We start from the raw sequence: 10,951 nt of genomic DNA, 5'->3' as shown, positions 1-10,951 counted from the left end.
TCGGGCGGGAGCGGGCAGCGCCCCACCGGGAAAAGGCGGCCCCGCCGGAGGGGAGGGGGGGACAGACACGCCGCCGCCCCCCTCCTCCTCCTCATTTACTAATGAAGTCCTGTTCTGGCAGACACAGAGGTTCTAGGTCACTTAATGCTCGCTCGAAAATCTAAAGAAACGCAAATATTTTATCAACACACAGAATACTGCGAACAGCTAGTAGTACTAATTTCAATTCTTTGTTGCATAGGATTTTATACTTTCTACCCTCAGTAAGCTCTAGAAGGCTTATTTCTAATAAACAGAAATGGAAGCAGCTATTTAGTTTAGCTAGTTAGATGCCCTCTGGCATCTCTGCTCCCAAAAACAGTCCGTCCTCAGCTCTGCCACCCAACTCCTCCTACTGCGGCACCCATAGGTGTCCCCCTGCCACCCCTTGGCATACCCCTCGGCCACGAAACAGCCGTGGTTTCATCTCCTTTTTACCACTTTCCCCCCTGTTCTGCCCTCCAGTCCCTCCAGTTCTGCCCTCACCCGCACCGCTGGAGCACTGACCTTCCAGGGTCTGGAGGGAGAACAGGGAAGTCACAAAGCTGAGGGCCAGAAAGAGGTGTTGGAAGAACGGGTCCTGCCTCCCATCATTCGTTTAGGGCCATCAGCCTTGCTCAAATTTGGCACGTGGAGAGAAACACTTCATGCCCAGGGTGACAGAAGAAGGACCTGATTCACGTCGTGCTGAAATAAATGGGAGGTTTTCCTGGGAAACAGGAAGCGTCTTTTATCAGGGCAACAAGAATAAAAATACTTTGGGGAAAAAAAATCAGACCTGTGTTTTCCAGCGTATGCCCTTCAGGTCTGAAAAAGAAGTAGCAACCTTTGTGGCTAAGTAAAAGATGAAAGTAATTGCTCTAATATTTTAATTGTCAGACTATCTGAGAGTGAAAATAATCAGTCAGACATGCAACAAAAGATGAGCAAGAGCAAAGGCACAAAGACAGTCTCCTCCAGTGGATAAGACAAGGGTGACATATCACCCTGCAGGAGAAGGGGAGGGGACTTACGTGCTGGAAGACCCTTGGCCCTTAGATCCCATCCTTTTGTTATTCAGTACAAAGCAATAAATCTTAGTGCTCAGTAACCACGAGAAAGTGTGTTTAGATCCCTCTTGAGGATCAAGACAAAGATCTTGGAGAAGAAATGTTGCCTCAGAGGTAACTGGGAGTTTCATTTGTTGTTGTTAGCCTCAGCTTTGGCTGTTTAATTCCATGTACTCCCCTCATCCATGCGGAGGTGCACTAAAAGAAGCAGAGTAGATCCCAGGAAACAAAAGAGCAGAGGGGCCAGGAACTCCGATATAGTGGGAACTGCTGCTTCTGGGAAGCAGCTGGAGATGGGCGGCCAGGTCCAGTACTTCTTGCATAGGCACATGATGGTTCATGGGGAATTTGCTTCTGACAAGGACAGTGATCTCCAGGGAAGAGTACTGGATGTTGGGGCGTGTGAAAATGCTGTTGCAGGTCGATTCGTTTTTCAGCACAGGAAGGGCTTGGTGAAGGTTGAATCATTTTCTGCAAAGGGTTCACACCAGGATGAGTGTTCAGCGAGGAGGGAATTTTGTGGTAAGCTCTTTCATTATATGGACATTGCTTTTTCAAAAGCGTAGCCTGCTTCTGCAGGGGAGCATCCTCGTCAGGAAAAAGATTGTTCATAAGCATCACCTTTGAGCACCATGCTCAGACCAAGTGCCCTGGTGCCATATGTATATGTTGCTGTTTATAAAATGCCATTTTTGACATTGACTGTGATGCCAGAAAGCAGATGTTAGCGCAGGAATATTCCAGGGACAAGTTTAATGGAGATGTAATAACTACAGTATTTTGTGGTGAAAAAAATCCGTGGAGGAAGGGAGGTTTCCAGTCATCGAAGTATTTTATATTTGCTGTGTAAAGCCTAGTGGTATAATTATTTAAAGCTCTTGTTCAAGGTGGCTTGTAAAAAAAGTTGGGGTAGTGTGAGTCTTCTCTTCTTCATGTAAGTATGTCCTGGGTTATGGAGAAGTGAACATGTTCCCGTCTTAAATTTAAGTGGCACAGTGCTCGATATCAAATTAAAAGGAAAAGTCACTTATCAATAACATCAGCCTTTAGTGTATGATCAAATTGAAAGAACCGATTTGCTCATTAGAGCACTGAGTGAAAACAAGGGGGCATGTACATCTTATTAGCGGGGATATTTATAACATTTAATGAAAAGATTTTCACAGGGGTTTTATAACTGTGCAATCAATATGGATAAAAGTAATCTGATTTAGGCAGAAAGTCAATACGCCGTGATTAAGCAAATTCCACAAATTATACGCAATCCCATTAGCATTACTAAGCCAAATCCTCTGCCTTTTGAAGCAAGAAAGTGATGGGGCTTGTCAATTAATTACCCGGGCACTGAATGAGGATGCTCAGACAGTTCACTGACAAAGTTAGAGGAAATGTGGGCTGACACGCTGGTGAGAGCGACGGGTTCATCCATGTCCAGAGGGAGGAGGGAAGCAAAGCGGCTGGATGAGGTGAATGAAACACTTGTCTCTCACGTTGTAGCGCGCTCTCAGGGGGGGCTTACTTCAACTAGAAGTGATACAATACGGAACTGTGTCAGTCCGTAAAAAATTTCAGCTCTCCGTTCTTGGCAAGGAAGACTACCCAGAGAAAGGCCAGGAATGTTGTACTTCCATCCACTTCTTTCTTTTATTGCGCATCCAAATACTGAAGTAATCTCACAACATTTAATCCAAAGGGAATTTTGTCCATCCGAGCAGAAACAGAAACTGCCTGTCTCGATGGTGAAGGTTTAGCTGATAAAATCCTGGCGTGCCATTTACAAAAGCAATGGGAAGCATCCAACTGCAGTGCCGGGCGTAATAATAATGTACTGTTGTAAGAGTATGATGGTAAAAATGAGGGCTGAGAACAAGGAATAATACATTAAATCATACTCCAACCCTTTGTGAAGGAACCATTCAAACTAGGAATAGCTATATCTGCATTTCTACATCCCTGCACATCCCCGAACCTTGATGTTCACATCCCCTAGGGAGGCTCTATACCTGCACCACCGGGCTAATTTGTAGTTTACACCCACCTATATGAATTAAGCACCTAACTGGAATTTAACATGCTGTATTTTGGCAGGGCTCAGCCTCCAGATAAGGGTTTAAATTAGAAAAGTTATCAGTAAATTGAGAACCATCAGTGAAACAGCACCCTTGACTATACTTTTTAATTAATAACTTGAATTGTAGAGCTCAGGAAAAAAAAACCAAACAAACAACACAATAATGTTCTGACTGTGGGAAGAGAAAGAAAACAAATGCCCCATGTCTGCATTGCTTACAGATTCAGCTGTGTACAGAGCTGGTTCATCATTTCAAGACTAAGCGTTAACAGTTAGTTTCCCTCCTGGAGGCTTCTCCTCCCAAAATGCTACTTCACACATGAATCTTTTTTTAATACATATATAGAATTTTTCTCCTGTGCTGTACATATTGAACTCAATATAATTTTCCGTATTTTGACCAATACCTTTTTTAATTTTAGGACATCACTTTCTGGTATGTTGATTTGCCTTTCCCTGCACTTATGTCCAAGTGGTGCTGTGGCGCTCCCGTGGTGTTATTGTGGTTGAGGTTTTACTCTCTGTTTTAAGCCAGTCTACATCCTCAAGTAACTCTGCATTTTCACCGACTTCCCGCTGGCACCCATAACTTAGGAGGACAGTTGCTGTAAGCTCATTTTACCATCTATTTTGAGCCCCACCTGTTCAGGTGTGGATTTCTCTAACCTGTCCCCAGCTCCCTCCTGCTCGCTCACAGCCACAGCTGGAGAGAGGCTGCGCTCCCCTGCGGGGACGGGGTTATGTCCCCTTCTCCCGCCCCAGCATCCATCAGCAGGGACGTGCTAACGATGGGAAGGCATCCCATAAGCTCATTAATAGAAAGGCTGCTGCCTCTCCCAATCATTATTCATACGTTTATGTCGGTATGTGCGTAGCGAGGCGGTCTGAAGCAGACTTGCGTTAAAGCTTTCCCATCGTGGCTGTGAGACGTGCTGATCCTTTGCATGCGTTCCTCGTATTTCTCCGGCAAGCGCTCCGTACAAGGAGATCGGTAACTACGCTCATGCATCAGGTCTTAATGATAATACTGCGGTTTATTTTTAGTCAGTTCCCACAGAGCTGTGTGATCTAATCCACCTTCAGACTCAGCTGTAAGGAGCTCGGGAGACACCGCTTCCATAGTCTTTCAGTGGATGAGATGTTCTCTGGGCATTTTTTTGTAGCTCTTCTTGCATACCAGGTAAAGAGCATCCTCTTCAATTCCTCTTCCACTGTCACTTCATCCAAAAGATGATTGATCGTGGTCGCCTCCCCCATTGAAGGAGAGAGAAGAGCACTGCCACCTTTCATTGCGCTGTAAGGAGAATGGAAGACTTCTCTTTCCCCTTCTTTTCAAGCCCTCATCACTGCTGAAGCTGTCAGAGAGGGGTGTTGCTTTGTAGTATAAAAGGAGTAACCACAAAAGACCAAAATATTAATATATATACATAAGAGAAGATAAATATCACATATTTTGGATAAAGAGGCAACTCCCCACATTCACTTGCCTACCAGAGAATGAGGAAGGAAACAGCTGGATTGACAGGAATGGAGCTCTGTGTTTCCAAAATGACTACAGCCACGCTGGGAGGAGCTGCCTACATTTCAACTCGTGTCATTTCAGCCTGTCAGGCATCGAATCACTTGCAGCATCCAGACTTACTGGCAAATCTAGACTTAGATTGTCATGGTACACACTCTACCTTCCTACATTATTCCCGTTAAATTAAGGAGACATCGCCTCCAGTTTTTGCATCAAATGCAAGAGGAATTACTTTTGCTAGGTAACATGTTCAGATTGAGTTCCGACTGGAAAATTGAATGAGGTGCCTACACTGATCTCCTCACACAATATACACTTTTAATTCCTACTGGTCTCTTCTTCCATTAGGCTGTAGCTAGTTCTCCAGCTGGAGTAAAGAGGGAAGAAGGAGAATTATTCTCTTGCTGCTACTGCTATTTGCTGCTGTTAGGTCTTCAACCACTGTCTCTTACCTTTCTCACAGAGCTCTACCAGTGGTTTTCAAACAGATTGAGAATCCAAAAAGCTTTATCTGGGTGGAAGACACAGTCAGTGCAAATCATAGGTGATACAGAAGCTGATGATTTATTCAGAAATCATCTTACATAATAATAGCTAAAAGAGTAGAGCAGAAAGAATTTTCAGAGCCTCATATGCAAAAATCAATTGTCCATTTTTAAGTATTTCAGGGATTTCTTTTCTTAAACTGTACTGCTTCAGTTTATTTAGTGAACCAGACTCACCATTTTTCCTATCCATTTGAAAACCATGCATTAAGGTTGCACTTAAACACTTGCCCTGGCTTTCAATATTGGGGCATATTTCAGCCTGATTTATGGTCAATTTGTGTCCAAAGGAAAGTGCATCATATAATGTAAAACATTTTTCTAAAACATTTATCATATGCCGTATACCAGCAAATTAAGGAATTTATCTGAGTCAAGTAAAAGAAATAACAATCCATCAGGTAAATTTTTCCCATTTGATAAAGATTTTGGTTGTTGTTGGTTTTGGTTTTTTCTTCCTTCTTTAGTACCTCCACATCTCTCCGTTTTCATACTCACGTGACAGACCTCTACTCAGCAGTCTCTATTCAGCTATGCTATGTGCTTCTTTAAGTATGTGCTTGAATACGAGTGTATGCTGATGCTTTACTGACCTGAGGGGACCCGAATGGCAGACCTGAAGCCAAGCAGGTGCTTAGGATGAATCGGGACTCAGGATAACTCACGGATACGCTGCTAACAGAAAGCAGTGGTCACCTTTTGCAGCCTTCATATTTTCTGACAGTTGTCATATATGTTTGTTTGCATGCAGTTGGAATAACAGCCCCGTTGTACCTATCCGTATACTATATATTTAAAAATGTACACACAGGCGTTGCAAACCAAACACACGCGGGCTTCTTTTGAATGGCTTTTTGTTCACCAGCACTGGTCTCACCAGTGGTGTTGGTACTATGCGTTTTTATTTCGTGGTGAGATCAGTGAGATCATGTGCTCCACCACTCAGAGCTGATTGAGCCTCTTTACCACAGCCCAGGGATCAATGGATCAAAAAGCTTTTATCACCATAACGAGAGGAGACACGCTTTTATTTGGCAATATACTGTAATCAAATCCTCTATGTGCTATTTCTTTTGATTTATATATGTTAGAGCGGATAGAAGGAGGACCTGTGGATAAAAAAAAAATAATGTGTAAATCCAAAAATAAGCCACGTGGCAATATATTCTAAAAGCAACGTGCAACGTGACTCACATAGTTACTCCTAAAATAGCTGCACTGGCCCCACAGGGCCTCTCTTAAGGGAAAGAATGAAGAAATTCTGTTTGCTTCATCTCCTCTGACGGATGCCCATCAGGACCACTGTGAGGGACAGGTTATCAAGCTAGGAGAGCTATGGTTAAGGAAAAATGAAGCTCCACCAGTGAACAATTCAGAGCACCTGAAGCTGAGCTTTCAAAAATGGCCAAGAGACAAAACCCCTCTCTCATCCGTGTCTACAGAGAAACTCCAGAAATACTAACTTCAGTACACCAAAGCCAGCCATTGCCAGTACCTCCTAAACGATCACTGAAATGCTACAAAAAATATAACAATAGCCCTAACTCAAAACTCATGAATATCAACTTTCTTTGATATGTTCTTCATATCAACTTTCTTAAGAAAGTTGATATGTTCTTAATTGAACTCGTCTGCCAGGATTGTCCCAGTCTTGTCTAACTCGATGTTTCTTGGCTAACAAGGGAGCTCTCACCCCTGGCTGAGTTTTAAACTCAGACTAGAGGAAGCTGTTGAATGTATCAAACGAGTTGGAGATAAAAAAGCATTGCCCCGGTCTATAGCTTTTCTGTGTAATATTCTTAATAACCTTATGGGATTAGAAGTAAAGGTGAATGTTGGAATTCACAGAACCATAGAATGGTTTGGGTTGGAAAGGACCTTAAAGATCACCTAGTTCAACCCCCCCTGCTATGGGCAGAGACACCTCCCACTAGACCAGGTTGCTCAAAGCCCCATCCAACCTGGCCTTGAACACTTCCAGGGATGGGGCATCCACAACTTCTCTGGGCAACCTGTTCCAGTGCCTCACCACCCTCACAGTAAAGAATTTCTTCCTAATATCTAATCTAAATTTACCCTCTTTGAGATTAAAGCCGTTACCCCTTGTGCTATCACTACACTCCCTGATAAATTGTAACTTTTCACAAAAGAGCTCTTTTTCCCAGACGACTACCTTTTTACTACCGGCCCTGGGACTTCTGCGAAAAGTACTAAGCTACCTGGAGAAATACATCAAAGAGAAACTATAAATCAAATCCCCCTACTGATTACCATTCTTTGTCCAGTATCAGGATGGGATTAGACCTGCCACGAAACCTGCAGTTTCTGCATCAACCTCAGGCTGACAAGAATTCCGGTATCTGAGACACAGAGACACAAAGGATCCTTATCAGTTTTCTTAAGCAGCTTATCCCTATCCCCAGACAGTATCTGAGTTGCAAACCACTGACAGCTCTTCCCCCTTCTACCAGATGATCCTACACATCTCATAAGGAGAACAAACACGCTGCAATGTCACAGTGGAAACGATAAATTTCGAATGAAATTCTGCAAGCATCGCCTCCCGTGCAAAAATCCCACTGATTTCAACCGGCACATTTCCAGTGCTAAGCACAGCTGGAGTCTGCTCTTCCCAAGGTGGGGAAAGCCGTGTTGCAGGTGATTGCAGCAGCTTATGGAGCCTCTTTATGACACAAAACTGGGAAGAGTGGCTGACACGCCAGAAGGCTGTGCTGCCATTCAGTGTGACCTGGACAGGCTGGAGAGTTGAGCGGAGAGAAATCTTATTAAGTTCAACAAGGGCAAGTGTAGGGTGCTGCATCTGGGGAGGAATAACCCCATGCATCAGTACAGGTTGGGGGCTGACCTCCTGGAGAGCAGCTCTGTGGAAAGGGACCCGGGAGTCCTGGTGGACAACAGGATGACCATGAGCCAGCAATGTGCCCTGGCAGCCAAGAAGGCAAATGGCATCCTGGGGTGCATCAAGAAGTGTGGCCAGCAGGTTGAGAGATCATCCTGCCCCTCTACTCTGCCCTGGTGAGACCACATTCAGAGTATTGTGTCCAGTTCTGGGCTCCCCAGTTCAAGACAGACAGGGAACTGCTGGAGAGGGTCCAGCAAAGGGCTACTGAGGTGATCAGGGGATTAGAACATCTCTCATATGAGGAAAGACTGAGGGATTTGGGTCTTTTTAGTCTGGAGAAAAGAAGACTGAGGGGGGATCTTATCATACTTACAAATACTTCAAGGGAGAGTGCCAGGAGGATGGGAACAGTCTTTTTTCAGTGGTGCCCAAAGACAGGACAAGAGGTAATGGGCACAAACTTGAATATAGAAAGTTCCATGTTAACATGAGGAGGAACTTCTTTACTTTGAGGGTGGCAGAGCACTGGCACAGGCTGCCCAGAGAGGTGGGGGAGTCTCCCACTCTGGAGACATTCAAAACCGCCTGGATGCCGTCCTGTGCAACGTGCTGTAGGTGACCCTGCTCTGGCAGGGGGGTTGGACTAGATGATCTCCAGAGGTCCCTTCCAACCCTGACCATTCTGTGATTCTGTGCTTCACAGACAGCAAACCCTTCCTACTAGCTGCACTGCTGCTATACTCAAAGCACTACCTGATGATGAGACCTACAAAACAAATACAGTATTACAAACCAGGACCTATCCTATTTTCAGAAATAGAGTTTTAAATCTAAGCGTAATTAACTAGACTTAAAGATTATACCAATTTACATGCTATTAAATTTACGTCTCTTAATTTTCTATAAAATTACAGCTTAAGACAAAGATACTAGGTATAGGATCATACAGACTGTTGATCGTCTCCTTCGCTTGATTTTCTGTTTTTAGTGAACCTCCAGTGATAGACGTCCTTTTTCAACAGCCTGGACCTAACCCACTAAAACGCAGGGAAGGGTTCCCCAGAAGCTTTAATGGAGCTGGACTGTTTAGATTTTTTTAACCCTAACACAAGTGGGTTTTGTCTATTTTATCTCATTTCACGACATCAAAACAAAAATCACAAACGGGAAACATACTGGATATTAGAAAGTCATGACATACTGACCATGTGGTGGATCCTGTGATCCACCGTTTTTCTACAGGATACTAAATCTCACTGATTTACACATCGAAGCAGTGTCTCTACTTTCCTTTTTAGCCTCCATTTCTAAATCTATTACTCCGAGACCCTGATGGTCACAAGAGCTTTGGCCACTTGTCAAAAGGTCCAGTTTACATCGCAGCTTTCAAACGTTTTGCTTGGCATTCTTGGCACATCTGCTTTCCATTAGCCAGCCACTCCGTGTTTATTATTCCACATGTTAACTATCATGCACTCCTTGTGTGAAAAGTTCAGGTGAACAATAACCTATTTATCATCTTTGAGAGATCCAAACCTGTTCTCCCCACACAGAAAAGACACTCTTTGCAGTTGTGTGCGTGGGCACTCAAAGCTTGAGCCTTTAACCAAATAGTTTGGGATACAGAGGACCCTTCTGTGACCCGGTCATTCCCAAATTGTCTACTCTGCTATGGCTTGATTTGGTGTGTGCTGCACATGCACAGTAGTTCAGAAAAGTAAACTGTGGGACTCCATATGGCTTGTTACTGGCATGAGATATGCCAGAAGCAGCATAGTTATCCAGCTTAATAATGTGAAAAACACTGAATTTGAGCATGTGGATGGCAAGAAGGATGCTGTCTTGATGCCAGTGATTTTTTAAAAAAACAAACAATGAAAAAGAAAACAAACAAACAAAAAAAAAAAACATAACCAAACCCCTCAAACCCCCCACCCTCTTGGACAAAATTTTTTGCAGGTATAATTCAATTTGAATCAGTAGAATTAAGGCAAGGAATTTGCAATCCCCAGAGTGATATTCAGTACAAATAACATGAAGAGAGAAGCACGGCAGTTGTGATAACACAGCAGGCTCTCTTGTTTATGATCAACATTATTCACCCACCTCAGTGACTGGCCCTGGTATAGGAGAGGTTCTGGGAGGAATTTGGCAATAACAACCCTGTCATCCCAGCAAGAAAATATGACAAATTTGGAGGTCGATGTGACAGTTTCATGGTTCACCTGCTGATTTCTACACAGTCGCTTCTAGCATCGCTCTATTAAAACAAAGTCGCACACTCCTAGCCCTCTCGCTCAGTTGATGAGGACTGACCAGGTGGCACGAACGATGTTAGAAAAGGCTTGGAGTGTCTTCCAGAATGGAGACAGCGACTGTCATGCCCAAGCCATGAGACTGCGGTTTTGGTAGAGGCTCCTCCAGACGAAAGAAATAGTCTAAACTCAGCCTCACTTCTCTGATCTCAGAGAAACGCAGAACCTTTGGAAAAAACTCCCCCATCCCCTTTGTGAGTGCTGACAGACCTGCATGTCCCAGGTGAAAGGAAGCCACGCTTCTGTCCTCAGCAACATCACCAATAAAACTGGGAGCAGCCTGGTGGGGCTGGTCACAGTGCGCATGTAATCAGGTGAGATGCTTAATTACTTTGCCTTCCCTGACACATGATAAATTAGTCCAGGCATCCCAGTGCCACACATTAAACAAACTATGCTCACAATTAGTTGAGGGAGGCAGTGAAATGAGATATAAGCAAAGTTTTACTGTCACCTTGTCCAAAGGGCATGAACTGAAGTTATTTTTACCTCCCCTTGTCCACTGCCTTTATTTGATTCCCTAACTATAGTATGCCATTACTGCAGC

Source organism: Charadrius vociferus, unplaced genomic scaffold (assembly GCF_000708025.1).
Source record: "Charadrius vociferus isolate BGI_N301 unplaced genomic scaffold, ASM70802v2 scaffold394, whole genome shotgun sequence".
Taxonomy (NCBI): domain Eukaryota; kingdom Metazoa; phylum Chordata; class Aves; order Charadriiformes; family Charadriidae; genus Charadrius; species Charadrius vociferus.
The sequence above is the reverse complement of the archived record's forward strand: the minus strand, read 5'-3'. Positions refer to the sequence as shown.